Source organism: Castor canadensis, chromosome 17 (genome assembly GCF_047511655.1).
Source record: "Castor canadensis chromosome 17, mCasCan1.hap1v2, whole genome shotgun sequence".
Classification (NCBI taxonomy): Eukaryota; Metazoa; Chordata; class Mammalia; order Rodentia; family Castoridae; genus Castor; species Castor canadensis.
Window position 1 is genome coordinate 46918563 of NC_133402.1, and position 22481 is coordinate 46941043.

The window sequence follows — 22481 nt, forward strand, 5'->3', positions numbered from 1 at the left end:
TGGTCACCCTCTTTCTTTTGAAGCGAGCTCAATGTGCCTACACATGGGTTCTCTCTGCTCCTTTCCTGGAGTGGCATTTGAATTGGTAAAATTGGAGCAGGGCAGCTGGAGAGCTTGACTCAGCTCTGCCCCTCTTCCTTTTTTGGATCTCAGTGGCTGCTTTTGCCTCAGTTAAATACGTCTGTCTAGATCTGGGGCTTAGTTAACAGACTCATTTTCCTCCTTCCTGCCCCATTTCTGAACTTTCTCAGAACCCAGGAAGTAAAGGGGCCAAGAGAGAGGGGAGCCCTGTCCCATGGCCAGGTAGGCCATGAATGCTACAGGGTTTAGAGGAGGTGGTGAGTCCCAGGCCAGTGACATTAAGGCACAGCTAATCCTGACTAGCTCTGTGGGACATTCTTACAGCCTGGACTCTGTGAGAACACTGCTCATGCATTAGCTCGCCCAGTCCTCACATCCATGTAAACACATGATCACCTCTGTCTGTGACCAGGAAGCTGAAACTTCCACATTGCCAGAAACACACTGGGGCTGGCATCCAATCTTTCTAAGCTGACCTTGACCAGTGAATGGGTGGGTGTGGGATAAAAGGTACACTTCTACACTGTTGGTGGGAATGTAAATGAATGCAACCACTATGGAAAGTAATATGGAGGTCCCTCAGAAAAACTAAAAATAGAACTGAAAATGGACCTATGATCCAGTAATACCACCCCTGGGCATATGTCTGAAGGAATGTGCTCTACAATCTAGTCTTAATAGACAGTGATAAGTCTTGTTCTTTCCATTATATCTTCCTTGAAGTTAGTCATTTATATTGATGTATTTCCCAAGAGTTTTTGAGTGACTGTTTTCTTTCTGCTTTCTTTGAGTTTGTCTCTATATCTAGGAACATGTTTTTTTTTCTTTTTTTTTTTATTATTCATATGTGCATACAAGGCTTGGTTCATTTCTTCCCCCTGCCCCCACCCCCTCCCTTACCACCCACTCCGCCCCCTCCCTCTCCCCCCCCAAAACCCAGCAGAAACTATTTTGCCCTTATTTCTAATTTTGTTTTAGAGAGAGTATAAGCAATAATAGAAAGGAACAAGGGTTTTTGCTGGTTGAGATAAGGATAGCTATACAGGGCATTGACTCACATTGATTTCCTGTGTGTGGGTGTTACCTTCTAGGTTAATTCTTTTTGATCTAACCTTTTCTCTAGTACCTGTTCCCCTTTTCCTATTGGCCTCAGTTGCTTTTAAGGTATCTGCTTTAGTTTCTCTGTGTTAAGGGCAACAAATGCTAGCTAGTTTTTTAGGTGTCTTACCTATCCTCACCCCTCCCTTGTGTGCTCTAGCTTTTATCATGTGCTCATAGTCCAATCCCCTTGTTGTGTTTGCCCTTGATCTAATGTCCACATATGAGGGAGAACATACGATTTTTGGTCTTTTGGGCCAGGCTAACCTCACTCAGAATGATGTTCTCCAATTCCAACCATTTACCAGCGAATGATAATATTTCGTTCTTCTTCATGGCTGCATAAAATTCCATTGTGTATAGATACCACATTTTTTTAATCCATTCGTCAGTGCTGGGGCATCTTGGCTGTTCTAGGAACATGTTTTATATCGTGTTCTTGGACATTCCTGTCACATGGAAATGACCAATGGATTGTGAACACTTGAAATCTACTCTTTGATTAATTTCTGACTATACAATATACTGTTATTAACTATAGCCAGCATGATATACTATAGACCTCTTGAATTTATTTCTCTTGTCTAACTTAAAATCTGTAATGTTTGACAAATGTCTATCTCATTTCCCATCTGTGAGACTTTGGTAACCACCACCCTACTTTCTCGTTCTTCCATTTTTTTTTTTTTGGCAGTCCTGGAGTTTGAACTCAGGGCTTCATGCTGACTTCCCAGGTGCTCTACAGCTTGAGCCATGCCCTGAGTTGGACATTTTTAGATTCTACCTATAAGCAGGACAGTGTCATTTTTCTTTTTCTGTACTTGGCTTATTTCCCTCAACATAATGTCTTCCAGGTTTATCCATGTCTTCCCACTTGACAGCATTCCCTCTTTTTAAAGGCTGAGTACTAGTCCTTCATGTATACAGATAGTCTTGACTTAATGATTTCTGCACTCAAGACTTTTTGACTTTATGGTGGTGCAAAAGTCATAGCATTTAGTAGAAATCATACGTCAAATTTTCAGTTTTGATCTTTTTCTGAGCTGGTAATATGAGCATAATAATCTTGCCATGCTGAACAGAAGCAGTGAGTCTCAGCCTTCAGGCAGCCATATATTGGTGAAGGTACAGGGGATATTCTACCATCAATGCATTGCTTCTCTATGATGCTGTGATGTTTGGTAGGTTACGTATACTAAAAGCTTTTTGCAGCACTGGGGTTTGAACTTAGTGCCTCATGCTTGCTAGGCAGGTGCTCTTCCTACTTGAGCCACTCCACCAGCACCTGGTACTGGGGTTTGAATTCAGCCTTGTGTTTGCTAGGCAGTGCTCTGCCACTTGAGGCATTCCACCAGCCCCTTTTAGTTTAGTTAGTGTTTTTGGATAGGGTCTCAGGCTCTCAGCCTGGGGACAGTCTCAGACCACAATTACAGTGTGAGCCACCTCTCCTGGCCCTTACTAGCATTTTTGACTCACAGCACTTCCAGTGTATGATGGGTCCATTGGAACACAGCCACAGCGTAAGTCAAGGAACATGTGTACGTATCACATTTATGCTTCCATTCACCTGTTGATGGAAACTTAGATTGATTCTGTACCTTGGCTATGTGAATAATTCTGCAAGAATCATGGGAGTGCAGATATCTTCTCAACAAACTGCTTTCCTGTCCTTGCATATATGCTATTAATGGACTCACTAGATCGTACGATAGTTCGATTTTGAATTTTTCAAGAAACTTCTGAATTACTCAGTTTTCATTACTGTAATGAAAAGAAGGAGGCAGACTACTTATGAAGAAAAAGAAGCTTATTTAGCTCACAGTTTTGAAGTTTTAAAGTTCAAAATTAGGTAAGTGGGGACCCACTGGTTTGGCTCCCAAAGGACCAAAGGGACATATTTACACAGAAAGTCTCACATCTCAAAACAGGAAGCCAGAGAGAGCTGAGTGGGGCAAGTTTCAGGTTTTTATAATAATCTCCTGAGAATTAATCAGAGTTCCATAGAAAGACCTTAATTCCTTCCTAGGGCATACTTTGAATTGACAAAAGGACCTCCCACAAGGCCTCTCTTCTTCAAGGTCCCACCTCCCAACACAACCACACCAAAGGCTAAGCTTCTAACACATGGACCCTTGGGAGACAAACCACATTCAAACCATCGCACCCGCCATATTGCTTTCCATAATCACTTAGCTAATTACAGTGAATAGCAGCAGTGCTTCTCCAGGCACTTCAGTACTCTTTCTCCTTCAGTGTCATTGTAAATGTCTAGGTCAAACCTCCCTCACAGGTGGAGGTCAAGAGCTAGTCTTTGACCACTGGACATTGTACACAGCATCTTGTGATTTGCATCAATTTCTTCCTTTGCTTTATATGCAAGCTATCCCACCCCAGAAAAGATAATTTATTTCTTTACTCCTTTGACTCTGGGCTAGCCTGTGATGGACTTGACTGATAGACTGCAGTAGAACATTGCCTCTGGAGAAGGTCAGCAGCTATATAAGAAGTTAGTCTGTCCATCTTCGTATCACCAAGCTATGAGGAAACCTCATTTAGCCATTTGGTGCTATCAGACTGCAGCCCTGTCTGGGATCTTACAGGCTAAGAATAAAGATGCCTCAGGTAAACTCAACACTCTCCACCACTATAAATCAGTGTTTTATACCACTACATTTTGAGATCATCTGTTGTACAACAATAAGTAACCAGAATATTATTTTTCATTACTCAGATGCCTCGTTTTGATCTTCTTCTTATCTTTAGAATTGAGACAATTTCTAGGCATTTAAAGGATATCAAGATTGGCCTACATTTCCTAATTAAACACAGAGTTTCAGGTCTTTTTTTTTCTGTCCATTCCTTTACTATTATTATTTTTAAATTTTCTTTTATTCATATGTGCATATAATGTTTGGGTCTTTTTCCCCCTTCCTCCCGCCCCCTACTTTAACTCCCCCACCCACTCCCTGTCCCCCCCTTAACCCTCACTTCCAGGCAGAAACTATTTTGCCCTTATCTCTAATTTTGTTGAAGAGAGAGTATAAGCAATAATAGGAAGGAACAAGGATTTTTGCTAGTTGAGATAAGGATAGCTATATAGGGAGTTGACTCACATTGATTTCCTGTACATGTGTGTTACCTTCTAAATTAATTTTTCTTGAACTAAACTTTTGTCTAGTTCCTGGTCCCCTTCTCCTATTGGCCTCTGTCGTTTTAAGGTATCTGCTTTAGTTTCTCTGTGTTGAGGGCAACAAATACTATCTAGTTTTTTGGGTGTCTTACCTATCCTCATACCTTCCTTGTGTGCTCTCTCTTTATCATGTGATCAAAGTCCAATCCCCTTGTTGTTTTGCCCTTGATCTAATGTCCACATATGAGGGAGCACAATGATTTTTGGTCTTTTGGGCCAGGCTAACCTCACTCAGAATAATGTTCTCCAGTTCCATCCATTTACTTGCGAATGATAAGGTTTCATTGTTCTTCATGGCTGCATAAAATTCCATTGTGTATAGATACTACATTTTCTTAATCCATTCGTTGGTAGTGGGGCATCTTGGTTGTTCCCATAACTTGGCTATTGTGAACAGTGCCGCAATAAACATGGGTGTGCAGGTGCCTCTGGAGTAACCTGTGTCACAGTCTTTTGGGTATATCCCCAAGAGTGGTATTACTGGATCATATGGTAGATCTATGTTTAGATTTTTAAGAGCCTCCAAATTTTTTTCCAGAGTGATTGTACTAGTTTACATTCCCACCAGCAGTGTAAGAGGGTTCCTTTTCCCCACATCCTTGCCAACACCTGTTGTTAGTGGTGTTTCTAATGATGGCTATTCTAACAGGGGTGAGGTGGAATCTTAGAGTGGTTTTAATTTGCATCTCCTCTATTGCTAGTGATGGTAAGCATTTTTTCATGTGTTTTTTGGCCATTTGAATTTCTTCTTTTGAGAAAGTTCTGTTTAGTTCACTTGCCCATTTCTTTATTGGTTCATTAATTTGGGGAGAATTTAGTTTTTTGAGTTCCCTATATATTCTGGTTATCAGTCCTTTGTCTGATGTATAGCTGGCAAATATTTTCTCCCACTCTGTGGGTATTCTCTTCAGTTTAGAGATCATTTCTTTTGTTGAGCAGAAGCTTTTTAGTTTTATGAAGTCCCATTTATCTATACTATCTCTTAGTTGCTGTACTGCTGGGGTTCCACTGAGAAAGTTCCTGTCTATACCTAATAGTTCCAAAGTATTTCCTACTCTTTCCTGTACCAACTTTAGAGTTTGGGGTCTGATATTAAGATCCTTGATCCATTTTGAGTTAATATTGGTATAGGGTGATAAACATGGATCTAGTTTCAGTTTTTTGCAGACTGCTAACCAGTTTTCCCAGCAGTTTTTGTTGAAGAGGCTGTCTTTTCTCCATCATATATTTTTAGCGCCTTTGTCAAAGACAAGTTGGTTATAGTTGTGTGGCTTCATATCTGGGTCCTCTATTCTGTTCCACTGGTCTTCATGTCTGTTTTTGTGCCAGTACCATGCAGTTTTTATTGTTATTACTTTGTAATATAGTTTGAAGTCGGGTATTGTGATACTTCCAGCGTTGTTCTTTTGACTGAGTATTGCCTTGGCTATTCGTGGCCTCTTGTGTTTCCATATAAATCTAACAGTAGCTTTTTCAATCTCTTTAATGAATGTCATTGGAATTTTAATGGAAATTGCATTAAACATGTAGATTACTTTTGGGAGTACAGACATTTTTACTATGTTGATTCTACCAATCCATGAGCATGGGAGATCTCTCCACTTTCTATAGTCTTCCTCAGTCTCTTTCTTCAGAAGTTTATAGTTTTCTGTGTAGAGGTCATTCACATCTTTTGTTAGGTTTACATCTAGGTATTTGATTTTTTTGAGACTACTGTAAATGGAATTGTTTTCATACATTCTTTTTCAGTTTGTTCATTATTAGTATATAGAAATGCTAATGATTTTTCTATGTTGATTTTATATCCTGCTACCTTGCTATAGCTATTGATGGTGTCTAGGAGCTTTTGAGTAGAGTTTTTTTGGGTCTTTAAGGTATAGGATCATGTCATCTGCAAATAGGGATATTTTGACAGTTTGTTTACCTATTTGTATTCCTTTTATTCCTTCTTCTTGCCTAATTGCTCTGGCTAGGAATTCCAGTACTGTGTTGAATAGGAGTGGAGATAGTGGGCATCCTTGTCTCATTCCTGATTTTAGAGGAAATGGTTTCAGTTTTTCACCATTAAGTATAAGGCTGGCTGTAGGTTTGTCATATATAGCTTTTATAATGTTGAGGTACTTTCCTTCTATTCCTAATTTTCTTAGAGCTTTTATCATGAAATGGTGTTGGATTTTAACAAAGGCTTTTTCTGCATCTTTTGAGATGATCAGGTGGTTTTTGTCTTTGCTTCTGTTAATGTGGTTTATTATGTTTACCGATTTTCATATTTTGAACCACCCCTGCATTCCTGGGATGAAGCCTACTTGGTCGTGGTGAATGATCTTTTTGATGTGTTGTTGAATTCAGTTTGCCATTATTTTTTGAGGATTTTTGCATCAATGTTCATTAAGGAGATTGGCCTATAGTTCTCCTTTTTGGAGGTGTCTTTGCCTGGTTTGGGGATAAGTGTAATACTGGCTTCATAAAAAGTGTTAGGCAGTTTTCCTTCCCTTTCTATTTTGTGGAACAGTTTAAGGAGGGTTGGTATCAGTTCTTCTTTAAAGGTCTGATAGAATTCAGCAGAGAATCCATCAGGTCCTGGACTTTTGTTTTTGGGAGACTCGTGATTGCTGCTTCAATTTCATTTTGTGTTATAGATCTATTCAGGTGATTAATGTCCTCTTGGTTCAGTTTTGGATGATCATATGTATCTAGAAATCTGTCTATTTCTTTATGATTTTCAAATTTATTTGAATGTAGGTTCTCGAAGTAGTCTCTGATGATTTCCTGGACTTCGATGCTGTTTGTTTTATCTCCCCTTTTGCATTCCTGATTCTACTAATTTGGGTTTTTCTCTCCTCATTTTAGTCTGGTTTGCCAAGGGTCTGTTGATCTTGTTTATTTTTTCAAGAACCAACTTTTTGTTTCATTAATTCTTTGTATGGTTTTTTTTGGTTTCTATTTCATTGATTTCAGCTCTTTTATGATTTCTCTCCTTCTATTTGTTTTGGGATTTGCTTGTTCTTGTTTTTCTAGGAGTTTGAGATGTATCATTAGGTCATTGATTTGAGATCTTTCCGTCTTTTTTATGCACTCATGGCTATAAACTTTCCTCTCAGGACTGCATTTGCTGTGTCTCATAGGTTCCGGTAGGTTGTGTTTTCATTTTCATTGACTTCTAGGAACATTTTTATTTCCTCTTTTATTTTATCAATGACCCATTGTTCATTACACAATGAGGTATTCAGTTTCCAGCTGTTTGCATGTTTTTTGTCTTTATTTTTGTTGTTGAGTTCTAGTTTTATTGCATTGTGATCAGATAGAATGCATGGTATAATTTCTGTTTTCTTATATTTGCTGAGGCTTGCTTTGTGCCCTAGGTATGATCTATTTTGGAGAAGGTTCCGTGGGCTGCTGAGAAGAATGTGTATTGTGTAGAAGTTGGATGAAATGTTCTGTAGACATTAACTAGGTCCGTTTCATCTATGGTATGTTTTAGATCTAGGATTTCTTTATTGATTTTTTGTTTGGATGACCTATCTATTGATGATAATGAGGTGTCAAAGTCTCCCATGACCACTGTGTTGGAGTTAATAAATGCTTTTAGGTCCTTCAGGGTATGTTTGATGAAATTGGGTGCATTGACATTGGGTGCATATAGGTTGATCATTATTATTTCCTTTTGGTCTATTTCCCCTTTTATTAGTTTGGAATGTCCTTCTTTATCTTGTTTGATCAATGTAGGTTTGAAGTCTACTTTGTCAGAGATAAGTATTGCTACTCCTGCCTGTTTTGGGGGGTCATTGGCTTGGTGAATCTTCTTCCAGACTTTCGTCCTAAGCCTATGCTTATTTCTGTCAGTGAGATGGGTCTCCTGTAAGCAACAAATTGTTGGATCTTCCTTTTTAATGCATTTTGTCAAACAGTGCCTTTTGATGGGTGAATTAAGTCCGTTAACATTAAGTGTTAGTAGTGATAGGTATGTGGTGATTCCTGTCATTTAGTTGTCTTAGTTGTTTGAAGGTTTGATTGTGTGTACCTAAATTGAGGTTACTCTCTACTTTCTTGCTTTTTCTTTTGTTGTAGTTTGGTGTTGCCTGCCCTCTCATGGTTATGTTGGCTTTCATTTTCTTTGTGCAGAATCCCTTGAAGAATCTTTTGTAGTGGTGGCTTTGTGGTCACATATTGTTTTAGTTTCTGCTTATCATGGAAGACTTTTATTGCTCCATCTATTTTGAATGATAGTTTTGCTGGGTAGAGTATCCTGGGGTTGAAGTTATTTTCATTCAATGCCCGGAAGATCTCACCCCACGCTCTTCTTGCTTTTAATGTTTCTGTTGAGAAGTCTGCTGTGATTTGGATGCGTTTACCTTTGTATGTTATTTGCTTTTTCTCTCTTACAGCCTTCAATAGTCTTTCTCTATTCTCTGTACTTGTTGTTTTAATAATAATATGCCGTGGGGTAGTTCTATTTTGGTCAGGTCTGTTTGGTGTTCTCAAGGCCTCTTGCACCTGTATGGGCATAGATTTCTGTAGATTTGGGAAATTTTCTGTAATTATTTTGTTGAATATATTACGCATTCCCTTTGCTTGCATCAGGTCTTTTTTCAATTACATGTATCTGGATACCGAGCTACTTTCCTTGAAAGTTGATGGACAGACTTTTTTAGCCCTTTATAAACCATAAGTGAGTCTCTTTTAACTCTAATGCATTTTATATCTAAAAACTGCCTTTTTTCTCAGAGTGTCTGTACCATTTTGTATTCCTGCTAGCTATGTCTGAGAGTTCCAGTTGTTCCATATCCTCATGAACACTTGATATTGTCTGGTTAAAGAAATTAGAGATTCTAATAAATGTCTAGTGGTGTCTTAGTTGTAATTTGTATTGTCCTAATAACAAGTGGTTATGAGAATGTTTTCACATGCTTATTTGCCATCATTGTATCTTTTTGGTGGACTATTGGTGCAAGTCTTTTTTATTGGGTTAGTTTATTTATTTTCTCAATGTTGTATACAAAGAATTTATTAAGGAAACTTAGAAAGTGCTTCAGAGATCCTCCTGCTGTACAGTGAGAGACAGAAGTTCTCCCTAGACATGTCCTCCAGGAGGGTATGGGTTACAGAGCTTACATAAGGGTTTTAAAAAGTTGGCTTGGGGCAGGGGACAATTTTCTTCAGTGTTTCAGACAGTAGTCTAAACACTTTATCTGTATTTGGGAATGTTTGAGGCCCTACTTTGGGGTCAAGCTTTTAGGGAAAACACAAATCTAGCCCAGGTACAGAGGGCCAAGGTGCTCAGTTAGGCAGAGAAAAAAGTGGGAGACATAGGGACGCTACAACTATTGATATCATGTAATGAGACAAACGAACCTCAAACACATTATGCTAAGAAAACAGCTAGACACAAAGGAGTAGAGAGTGTAAGATTCCATTTCTAGAACAAGCAAAACTAAACTAGAGTGGCATAAAGCAGACCAGAGGTTGCCTGGGACTGGAGGGTGGGATTGTTGACTGCAGTGGGTCATAAGGTACTTTGGTGGGGGACTGGGAATGTTTTCATTTGATTATGGTGGCACTGCACAGGAGTATGCAATTGTCACATTTATTTAGCTGTACACTTTAAGTAGGTGCCAATAAATTGTACTTTGATGTGGTATTAAGTGAAAACTGTTGGAAACCAAGGAAATTCTTTAAAAAAAAATCTTTGTTATCAAATACCAGAAACTGCTTACCTTTACCCCCTTCATATTTCTCCAAAGCATAAAATTTTTAGATCTCTTATAAATTAGTTCTTTAAATCTTATGCATATAGCTTCTTTTCAGAAATCTTCAAATGCCTTTTAAATCCTCACAACTTTCTAGGCAATATTTTAGCTCATTGATTTCAGATGAGGAATGTCTCCTCTAGAGTTTCTTCTGGCTAAGGTGTCATTTGGAAGTTATTATTGTCAGACTCCTGCCATGTGCACCCTCTTCACTACAATTTCCAGTCCAGATAATGAACTTGGATTCAGAGAGGCTGTATATTGCATCCACATGACAGGAGAGGGGTTGAGGTGAGGCCTGAATCCAGTGGTAAATCCAGAGAGCATCATACTCCACCACTGGTGAGACAACAGTGAGAGCCAGGAGACTCATTTTGAATTCCCTCCCCACCATTTGGTCATGTGTGATTTTGGTTCCCTTATCTGCAGGTTAGGGGATTACCAGGTCTCACTTCTCCTTGTGGTGTGCTGCACAGATCCAAGGGAGCTGTTTGCATACACTATAGTGTGAATAGCACCCCATGGAGTCAGCTCTGGAGTGATAATCACCCTAGTGAGTCAAAAGTTGTGGGGGTTTGAATGCTTTCAACAAAAGTGGTGCCTGTACTATTATTAAAAAAACCTTCAGTAGCTCCCAAATGCCTGTGGAGCCTAAATTCCTCAGCTTCTTAACAATCTAGCCAAGACCAGTGGTCAATCTTATCTCTCTGCACCCTTTGTTCCAAGCTGTCTACCTCTGTCAGGCCCATGCCTTTCTCATCTTGAGATGCCATCAACCTGTCAACACCTCAAGGGATCTAGGGATAAAACTCCCAGAATGAAGAGAAGGAAATGGCCAGGCATGATGGTTCACTCCTCTAATCTCAGCTACTCAGGAGGTAGAGCTATAAGGATCACGGTTTGAAGCCAGCCTGGGCCTCGAAGACCCTATATGAAAAACAAACTAAAAAGGAAAAGGACTGGGGGCATGACTCAAGTGGTGGAGCACTTGCCTAGCAAGTACAAGGCCCTGAGTTCAATCCCTGGGGGTTGGGGTGAGAGAGAGATAGAAAGAGAAAGGGACAGAGAGAGAGAAAGAAAAAGAGAGAGAGAGAGAGAGAGAGAGAGAGAGAGATGGAAACCAGATGGACCAGCAATGGTCCTGCAGTATTTCACCCTCTGCTGAAGAGTACTTCTGGTGACTCTGAATGCTCTGCAGAGGTAGAACTTCTTAATATCTCTCTCTCTCTCTCTCTCTCACACACACACACACACACACACACACACCCCACACACTTCATTCCTACTTGCTCCTACACAAGGACCAACTCATTTCACCTTCTGGCTTTATCAAGTCTACTTACTAATTCCTGGAGACTTTTCCTCCCCTTCCACATGGCCAAGTTCTAGTCATCCCTGACACCCTTCCTTTGCCGTGAAGCCTTTCCCAGTCCTTCAGCCCACATGCTCCTCTTTTCTGAGATCCTTTGAATTTGCATTTGGTGTGCCCCACACTCAGAGCACAGTACACAGTACATTACACTATATGTCAGGCCACCTTGACACAAGGTGCTAACCACTTGTCACACACTGGTCCCCACTCAGTCATGATTCATTTCCTCCTCACATAAGTCCTGTCTGCAAGGCACTGCTGCATCACTTGGAACAGAGGGAGCTGAGGCAGAAGAGGCTACACTGCTTGCCCAAGAGCTTGTCATTATTAAGTGGTATTCTGAACCCAGCATCCAGCGAAAAGTCTGGCAAAGAGAAAAAACTCCTATTGCCAAAAAGAAAGAAATGTTAACCAATTTGAATATGCTATCTTGATGAAATAGTTAAATGTTTATTTTGCTATTATTTAACTACATTTGAGCATTCTTGGTATTTTATCAGATCTGATTTATCTGTTGGCCCTGCTTCCCAATAAGGTTATAGATTCCTTAAGGTAAACCTTGAGGCTCTCTCTCCTCCTTTCCTTTCTTATCTATTTCTATCTTCTCTTTGCCATCAAGCATATAGCACAATCTCACACACAGCAAATATCTGATAAGTACTTGGTGAATTCATTGGCTTGTCCAGTTATCCAGTTTATCAAAGTCAATGCCACACAGAGCTCTTCCCACAACCATTGGGTGGGGTTTGCCCTATGCACAGTACCACACTAGGCTCCAGGGAGGGCACATAAGCATGCAGGGCAGCTGGATGATTCTGCCCAGCTAGAATTTGACCTACCCCTTACGTTGGCTTAGCTGTATGTATTCTGCAGAGACTTCATGGGTTCATCTGAGTTGATTTCATGAAAATCCTATACCACAGACATCACTATTTACAGTTTACTGAAAAGAAAAGTGGGGTCCAGCAAATTGTTGTTGTTTTTGGTACAGGAGTTTGAATTCAGGGCCTCATGTCATGCTTGCTAGGCAAGCACTCTACCACTTGTCAGTCACTTCACCAACTCTTTTTGCATTGGTTACTTTTGAGATAGGGTCTCACAATATGCCTGGGCCAGCCTGGGCCTTGGTCCTCCTATTTGTACTTACCTACAGAGCTGAGATGACAGGTGCAAGCCCCCACATCCAGCCATTGGTTGAGCTAGGGTCTCATGAACTTTTTGTCCAGATTGGCCTGAAACTGTGGTTCTACCAATCACTGCTTCCCAAGTAGCTAAGATTACATGTTTGAGCCACTGTACCTGGCTTCAGCAAGTTTAAATCACTACCCCACAGTCCTACAGTTATGGTGCCACACAGAAACTCAAACCCAAGTCTTGAGTTGTCAAAACCTTTGCTGCTACACCTTGCCTCATTGGCTGGACCCTAAAGAACATTTAGTTTACACCTGTTGTCCTGCGCTTATGGGGAAATCCCCACTTCATTCTTCTCCTCCCTCCCCATGGGTCAAAGCCATGCTTATTGGAGAACCATAACCCCTCCTCACACCAAAACTGAGCCATACTGGGGGGAGAGCATGGAAGAGCCCCTAAGATAGCTGCTGAACATCAGCAGTACCCATCACCCAGATTGCTCAACTCAGTGCTTAATATATGCTGTCATAAAAAAAAAAAAGAAGAACTGTACCAAATTGATATCTTTCTGAAAACTTGCAAAACCTGAGACAGTCCTGTTTAAAACAGGAAGCTGTGTTGTTTACTACCTCACTAGTATCGATGGTATCTCCATTTCATTAGTGTGAGAACCAAGCCACCAGTGGATACAAAACGGACTTTGCAAAGTCACCAGATACCACCTATCTCCTTTTCATTCTCATCTGAGCAAGAACATAGTAAAATGTATCAGAAGTTCTTGATCTAGAAGATATTTCCAGGTAAGATGCGTGGTTTCTAGGAAAAAAGGTCCATGGCAATGTAGAGGTAAGGCGGTTTGCTGAATATGTCCCCCCCCACACTTTTTTTCTTTCTCTAATTTTCTTTCTCCACACTATGATAACACCTTGCCTGTTGTACACATTTGAACTTGGCTTTTTATACCTGTTAAATCAAAAATACTGTGTCACCTTCCCTGAACTTTCATAAATTCTCAAATACTGAGAATGTGAGCACTCCAAAAGTTTATGCTTAGTAATTCGTGTATACTGATATCAACTTGTAAGAAATTCAGTGGAAATATAATTTATATTTACATATGTGTGTATATGCATGAGTATGTGCATATAGACACCCATATGTGTGTGCCTTAAATAGGTATGTGTACAAATGTGTTTGCTCTAAGTTTTCATTGGAAATCACTCTAAGTCAGGATATTAGATGAACCTTTTGATGACTGACTTGGTGTCTTTTTGTATGGATGGATGAAGTCAACTGGTTGCCTTTCCTAGACCTGTGTTAGAGACAGAAAACCCTACACAGCCTTTTGGGAAACCCTGGTTTGGCAGAGTGTGGGAGTTAACTGTTTGATGAGTGCCTCAAGAGAGAGCAGTGGGATAGGGATCTTTAGTACAGGAATGGTGGGAGCTGTGGTGGACCTGCAGCTGATTTCAGAAGACGGAGATGATTGCATTGAATTAGTTCTCTGGAAGGAAGAAGTGCGAGTCCTTTGTGTGACATAATAAGAAAGCAGCAGAATAAATTCAAAGAGCACGGTGACTCACAGAAACAAGTACAAATGACTGATAATTACAAATACTTCAGTAATTAGATAAATAGGAATGTCAACAACAGTGGTAATTCCCTATGCCCGTCTCATTGGCCAAGTAATCTTTTTCTTTTAGAGTTTTCCATGTTGCTGGAAGTTTGCCAAAACTGGCACTGTTACCTCCAGCAAGCATATACTCATTGTGACTCACTTTCTCGAAGCAATTTGGCAAAATGCATCAAGAGCCTTAGGAATATGACTAGAGATGGAGATTGTGTCTTAAGGGAATATACTTTAATAAGATCCTTTTTTCTAAATAAAGACAAAGAGTTTATTGCAGTATTATTTATCACAGGGCAAATTGGGAACAATGTCATCATACAACAATAAGATAATGATAAAATATGTGAGTGTGTATACCGTTTCATATTATTATATAGTTATTATTATAGTTATATTATTAACTATGACTATGTGTACAAATTATATTTTCAAATAATTTTAACTACATGGAATTAGGGGCAGGATATAAAATTTAAAATGTTAGGATGCAATATCACATGTGTGGTCAATTGTGATATATGTGTTATCAAGAAAAAAAGTCAGTGGCACGATGGTCTCTCCATGCACAGTGGAGGTGGAAGTACTGGGGCCCAGGAAGTTGCACCCTGACTGCATAGACGCCTTCCTACAAAAACATACTCTTCGTAACTGTCTATTTCAAGTAAGCCTGTATTCAAAACTAAAAATCAGCCACATTTGAAAGACCTGTTACTAAAATATAATGAAAAAAGTCTACTCCTTGGGAAAGGAGGTTGGTTAAAAAAAAATTCCCCAAATCACTTGGCAAGTCATTTAAAAAAAACTGGGTGCGGTCCAGGAATAGGGGCGACCTTTGTTCTAGTAGCCAATAGTAATGATTGGCAGTTGTGGAAGTCCGCATGCCACCCTGAGCTACAAATGCTGGGAAGGGGATCGCATTCATTCATGATTTCAACTTTTGGAGGTTCTTGTGTGTTTCTGGAAGTTTGCTCCAAGGCTCCCGCTGTGAGCCTAAACCGTTCTCAGAAGGTTCTTCCCCTTGTGGGGCTGACTCTAGTTTCTCCTTTGCCATGAAGCTTTTGCTGTCTGGAGAATCTTCTCCCTCTTCTCTGGGAAAAGCCATTACAACATGGACTTTTCTGTCTCAAAGAGACCTAAAACAGGGCCTAACGTAATCCTTTAATTAAAGAATAAGTAAATAAAAAAGATCAGAGGACTTTAGCCCAGACCAAAGAAGAACAAGTCATACAGTAGAGAAAAAAGGAACTAAAAATGAATCTGAAGACTTTCCTTTTTCATATAAAACATTCTAAATTGTACCAACTAGGGCTGGCATGTTTCTAGATCTTTCTCATCCTTTTCTGTTCTATACTCCAGGTTGATATTAATCCTCTTAAGATCTAGAACAGAGCATGACACTTCAGATGTGAAGCCTAAACAGTGCAAAACAGAACGAAAATGGTCCTACTTCATCTTTGATCAGTTAAGAAACTGATGGAAGTATTTGGAGCAGCTATTAGTTGTCAGGCATTGCTGGGCACTAGTTCTGCACTGTCTGACATGGTGGCTGACTTGCCATAGTTGGCAATTTAAAAAATAAAATGTTCATTTCCTCAATTGCACTCACTCACTATCTATCTATCATGCCTGTAATTCCAGCTACTGGGGATGGAAGGGAGGTAAGAGATTGCAGTCTGAGGTCTACCCTGGGCAAAAACATAAGACCATATCTGTAGGCAAAAAGGGCTGGAATGTGGCTCAAGTGATAGAGTGCCTGCTTAGCAAACACAAGGCCCTGATTTCAAACCCCATTTCCAGAACTTCTGATTTAATTGCTCAGTGCTAGGGCCTGAGCACTGGAATTTCCATGAATTCCTGGTGTGCAGTCAGAGTTGAGAGGTGTTGCTCTTGCCAACCCTCCCCTCCCTGTGGAATCTCTCCCACCATGTAGGGAGGGACATGGTGGTCACCCAGCCGCTGCTTGAACTTCTCCAGTCACAGCTCACTTGGAGCCTCATGTGGTACCCCTTTCATTGTTGAACTGTCTCACTTATGGGGTTTTAAAGAGAGGGCTTCTGCTTGTCAGGCAGGTGTTCAGCCTTTTCTTTTTAATGCTGGTTATTTTTGAGGTAGAACTTTTTTTGTTGTTTCACTTTTTTTTTGCAGTACTGGGTTTTGAACTCAGGGCCTCATGGTTTCTAGACAGTTTCTCTACCACTTGAGCCACTTCGCCAACCCTTTTTTGTGTTGGATTTTTTTCTAGATAGGGTCTTGTGAACTATTTGCCTCCTGGGTAGCTAGGATGACAGGCGTGAGCCACAGGCACCCGGCTGAAATAGAACTTTTGCACAGGCTGGCCTTGACCATGATCCTCCCCATTTCAGCCTCCCAGGCAGCTAGGATTATAGGCATGAGCCACTGGTGCCTGACCATTCTTACATACAGTCTTTCTTGTGTACTGATGGAATTAGCCAGAGAGCAACCTCTTGTTGGCTCAGGGGCACCACTGGGAGCCACACATAATTCTGATTCTCCATCTACATAGCCAGTGCCTTATTCTTGCTCCTGTCCCAGTGTCTTTCTCCAGGGTGACCTCAGGCTCCCACTCATCTTTACTTGGGAAGGTCTCCTTGCTGCATTTCAGATTGTATTAAATGTGTCGTGGACATAGCCGAACCACTTGAAGAGGTTGTAAATGATCACTTTCCATAATCTGCATACAGCACACCTATTAATTCACATGAAATTAACTTAGGTTAAGTTAAGTTAGGTTGAATTAAATTCATATGCAAGAAGGTGTGAGTGTGAGTGTGTGAGTGTGTGAGTGTCAGTGTGTGTGTGAGTGTGAGTGTGTGAGTGTGAGTGTGTGTATGAGTGTGTGAGAGTGAGTGTGGCTGAGTGTGAGTGAGTGTGAGTGTGACTGAGTGTGTGAGTGAGTGTGAGTGTGAGTGTGTGTGAGTGCAAGTGTGAGTGTGTGTGAGTGTGACTGAGTGTGAGTAAGTGTGAGTGTGTGAGTGTGAGTGTGAGTGAGTGTGTGTGTGAGTGTGTGTGAGTGTGACTGAGTGTGAGTGTGTGTGTAAGTCCCATCATAAAGCTAATTTTATGGTCAGCTTGAATTACAGGATTTGTGGGAAGTATTGTTGCCTGGTGTGGGTAACCTAAATGTTCATTAGTAGAAAATTGCTCACATTGTCACACAGTGGGACACCATCCAGCTATTGAAGGGAATGAGGCAGTTCTACAAGAATTGATATAAAAAGATGTATTATAAATTTTAAAAAGTCACAGATAGGCATTTTTTACTCTGATCTATGTATAAAGAAAATGTTATATATTTCTGAGTATAATTGCATAACAAATATCTTAAGACGGTAAGTTCCCTCCCAGGGAAAGGAGAGAATTGAGGAGAGAGTAGAGGAGACTTTACATTTGTAAAAAATCAAATCGGAGCTGGTGCCGGTTGTTCTCTCCTGTAATCCTAGCTACTAAGGAGACTGAGATCAGGAAGATTGAGATTCAAGGCCAGGCTGGGCAATAGTTCGCAATACTCCATCTCCAAAAAAAGCAGAACAAAATGGACTGGAGGTGTGGCTCAAGTAGTAGAGTGCCTGCCTTACAAGTGTGGAGCCCTGAATTCAAACCACAGTCTCACACACACACACACACACACACAGAGCAGACCAAATTTAAAATTACAGAAGTTTCTTGTGCATGCAGAAGAATAGTTTGGAGCCAGGTGCCATGGCCACGCTGTAATCCTAGCTACTTGGGAGGCAGAGATCAGAAGGAATGTGGTTTGAAGCCAGCCTTGGCAAATAATTGAAGAAACCCTATCTTGAAAATACGCAGCACAAAACAGGGCTGATGAAGTGATCAAGTGGTAGAGCGCCTGCCTAGCAAGAGTGAGGCCCTGAGATCAAAGCCTGGTATCATCAAAAAAAACCTCAAAAACTTTCCATAATCTTCATACATCACATACACATCATGTCTACTAATTTACATTAGTTTAATTAAGATTAAATTAAGTTAGGTTAAGTTAAATTAAGTTTACATGCAGGAAGTTTTTAAAGAAACCCCTGGGCTACAAATCCTGACTTAAGTGACATAGAAGAAACTTATTAATAATACATGACTATCTCATTCTAGTGGATTTTCCTGGTTCACAGTTTGAGTGTCTGGTGAAATCACTGGTGTTTCCGTGAGCCTTCTGCATTGCCCACCACACCTAACAAGCACAAAGTTTGCCCATGTACAGCTTTCTGGAGATTTCTCTGAAGTTGCTATTAAGTCATCTAGTTTCAGCTTACAAGGCTGGAAGGCTAGGAACAGCTTTGACCTTATCAGAAACTATACTTGTCAGAGCCTTTTCCATGATTTTCTTGTAAGTTTTAGCACAGCTATTTGCAAAAGTTTTCAGAGTGCTGGGCATTGTGGTGGATACCTGTAATCCCAGCACTCAGGAGGCTGAGGCAGGAGGATATCAAGTTCAAGCCCAGCCTGGGCTACATAGCGAGATTCTGTCTAAAAGGATGTGGTGGAGAAGGGCACTGGAGTAAAACAACTGTCTGTGGGAGACAAAAGACAAAATGGTCCTGAGAATTCACTGTCATCAATTGAAAAGAAAATTTGGTTATTTTTTTTATTTACATATTTTATCTGGAAATGTTTATACATGTAGAGTGAAACAGACTTTAGAGACAATGTGTGTCATCAGTTTAGCTGTCATTGGTTTATTTGTAAAAAGGACAGATGGAAATTATTTACGTGAAGGATTGCAGCCGTCAGTGGGATGGGCAGCTTGTGTGATGCCATCTCAACAGTGATTTATTTCAATCTGCATATTGCCCAAGAGCGTCACCATCTCTAAACAAGAGATAATGCTGGTCATGGAGGACGACTTTGGTGCCTCCATATTCTGGCAGAAGAACTGTATCTCCAACTTGTCCACTAACAGGTTGGCTCTTCCCATCCTCTCCTCGGAGCCTCATCCCACAGTCACTGCTTGCAACACTCCCTTGAGACTTTTCTGGAAGTATAATGTCACCTTTGGTGATCTTTTGGGCTGCATTCCTTTCTACAATACTCGGTCAGACAGCAGAAGAAATTTTCTAAATGCTTTTCCTGCCTTGACTTGTGCAGCCACACTCGGACTCTGGTCTCCTGCCACCTCCAGGAGAGACCGAAAATTTGGTTATTAAGATAATAACTGGAATTATGACTGATAACATTACCCCAGGACATACCAGATGTTCAGGAATTTTGTGAACACTCATGTTACTAATATATAGCTATATAAATATAATATAAAGGGAATTTAACACCATCTCTAATTGGACATTGCTTCCCGTGTGATTTAATATATCAAATAAGCTTAATTAGTTCAACATTTTTTTTTTGGCAGCACTGGAGTTTGACCTCAGGGCCTCACACTTGCTAGGCAGGTGCTCTTACTGCTTGAACCACTCCACCAGCCCTTTTTTGTGTTGGGTATTTTCAAGATAGGGTCTCACAAACCATTTCCCCGCGGCTGGCTTGGAACTGTGATCCTCCTGATCTCTGCCTCCCAAGAAGCTAGGATTACAGGCGTGAGCCACCAGTGCCCGGCTAACATTTCTCTTTTTATGGAGCAGAGAGAACATATTCTTTTGAGATTTTCTTTTTCCCCAGGAGCCCTCTGCAAAATCCTAAAGTTTGTTGGTTCAAGATCAAAAAGACTTTATTTAGAATCTGATTTTGGAAAGTTGTCAAAAATGTGAGAAAATTTAAAACGCTTGATTGAACAAGATCACGGGTCACTGTAAAATGATCCTCAGTTCTCCATGTAACCAAATGACAAAATATTTCAAAGGCAAATCTGAAAAGTTACATAGATGAGAAAAGACTTAGTTCTTGTAACAGAGATCACTCAGTTTTCTGAAATAATCAGGCTTTGGTAAAGTCAGCATTAGGCATAGAAAATGATTATGATGAGAATAAAATCTTTGTTCTTTTAAGGCAGATCACTTAAAAGGTAATTACCAAAACATTTCATAATCTCTTTCCAAGAGCAGACCAACGTGCCTGGCGTGGTGCAAGTTTGTAATACCAGCTTCTCGGGAGGTGTAGGTAGCAGGATCAAGGTCTGTAGCTGGACTGGGAAATAAACTCAAGACTATCTGAAAATAGCTAAAGGCCAAGGTGAGAGGCTTGGGGACTCAAGTGGAAGAGCAAGCACCTACCTTGCAAGTGCAAGGCCATGAGTTCAAAACCCCAGTACCACTAAGAAAAAGAAAAAAGAGCAAACTAAGCTAAACTAATAATCTATTTGATACTAAGGCTTATTTTCAAAAATCCTTATAATAAATTCTCTCTCTCTCTCCCTCTCTCTCTCTCTGTCTCTCTCTCTCAGTGCTGGAGATCAAACGCAGGGCCTCACACATGTTAGATAAGCACTGACCACTATGCTATCACCCCAGCCCTCTCTTTTTCCTATGTCCATTCAGTTTGTGTCCCTTCCCCCCCCCCTGCCTTGTTCACTTTGAAATAACCTTTAAATAACCTCCAAGGTCAAACAAAATGACTGGTTTATTTTCTCTATCAAATCACATCCTCAAAACCCAGGACTGGTGGTACACGCCTATAATCCCAGCACTCTGGAGGCTAAGGCAGGTGTATCCTGAGTTTGAGGCCAGCCTGGGCAACACATAGAGACACTATCTCAAGAAAACAAAGCAAAACAACAACTGACCCACTCCATCCTCATACCTTATCACTTTTCTAATTAAAAATATATTTTATTATTTTTCTTCTGTACTTGCATACGTGTAGTATTAGACTTTTTTTTTTTTTTTTTGCGGTTCTGGGGTTTGAACTCAGAGCCTACACCTTGAGCCACTCTGCCAGCCCCCCCTTTTTTTGTGATAGGTTTTTTTGAGATAGGGTCTCATTAACTATTTTCCCAGGCTGGCTTTGAACCCTGATCCTCCTAATTTCTGCTGAGTAGCAAGGATTACAGGCGTGAGCCACCAGCACCCAGCTAGTATTAGACTTCTTAATCTTGGTTGGTGGTAGAGTTCAGTGGTAGAAATTTGCTCCAGGCCCTGGGTTTTGATCCTCAGCACCAAAAAAAGAAAAAAAAAATTAACCTTTAGTTACCTTAACTTCCAGCAAAACCAGGAAGTACAGCAATATATACGCTTTATAGTATGATTTTAGTGTGCGTGGGGCGTGCTTACTACCAAATCCTAGCATCTGTGGTATTTCTGCAACTGGAAGCCATATGGGAGTAAAGCCTTATCTCTGTCCTCTCAGGGCTTTGGATTGGGCCTGGGAATTCAGTAATTTTTTTTTTGGCAGTACTGGGGTTTGAACTCATGGCCTCATGCTTGCTAGGCAGCCGCTCTACCACTTGAGCCACTCCATCAGCTGGGCCTGGGGATTCCAGTGTTAGGTCAGATTTCCTTCAGCCTCAGCTTTCCATTCTTGACAATCCTGATACAGAGATGACATCTTTAATATGGAAATTTTCCATCTTGCTCTTAAGACAAAAGAAAATCAGATTGAATCTCTTCTTGGGAGAAAGTGATTTTGTTTGCACCTGCTGACTTGCACGGGCCTTTAACACGATGTACAGTTGTGCATGGCAGGTTGACATTTTAGTCAATGGTGAACTGCATATTCAATGGTAGTCCCGTGTGATTGTCAGAGACCTGAAAATTCCTACCATCTGGTGATGTCATAGCCTTCATAACATCGTGGCACAATGTGTCATGTCACGGGTGTGTGTGGTGCTAGTGTAAACGGACCTCCTATGCTGCCCATAATAGAAAATTAGGGTACAGAGCTGGGGTCTGTAGCTCAGTGGCAGAGCACTTGACTAGCATTGGAGACGCTGGGCTTGAGACCCAGCACTGCACAAATAAATAAATAAGTCACAATTTTAAAAAAATGTATAGCAGTACAATTATGTACAGTACCCAGTACTAGGTCATGATAATAAATCAGTTATCTCTGCATTTACTATGGTATGTTTTATTGTTAATCTAGAATGTCCTCCCTCTAATTATAAAAAGCTTACTGTTTCATTGTTTCCACTCTCATCACCATTTGCTCTCCGTGATCATAAGACAAGTAAGTGCTCGGAGTTCTAGGAATCCCAGCCTGTCAGGTCTGGCCACTCGCCCCAATATGCCAAATAAAGATGGGAGCAGTGATGGGAGCAGAGAAAGGAGATTTATTAACATGGGAAGAGGCAAAGTAAGTGCGGACATAAGT

At 40.6% G+C, this 22481-nt stretch overlaps 1 protein-coding gene and 1 pseudogene across 2 annotated transcripts in view; one reads left to right on the plus strand and one right to left on the minus strand.

Moving 5' to 3' along the window:
• The window catches only part of Ccr3 (C-C motif chemokine receptor 3), a 64468-nt gene that overhangs the window by 30702 nt on the left and 11285 nt on the right, over positions 1-22481 (plus strand). The window contains exon 1 of one of the 2 annotated variants that reach the window (XM_074059382.1): positions 13192-13419. The exons of the other annotated variant lie outside the window; for it this stretch is intronic. The gene's annotated coding sequence lies outside the window, so the exon portion shown is untranslated. Of the gene's footprint in view, positions 1-13191; positions 13420-22481 lie in introns of those variants that run through there. 2 annotated transcript variants of the gene reach the window in all.
• On the minus strand, positions 19058-19501 carry LOC109696493 (10 kDa heat shock protein, mitochondrial pseudogene; annotated as a pseudogene).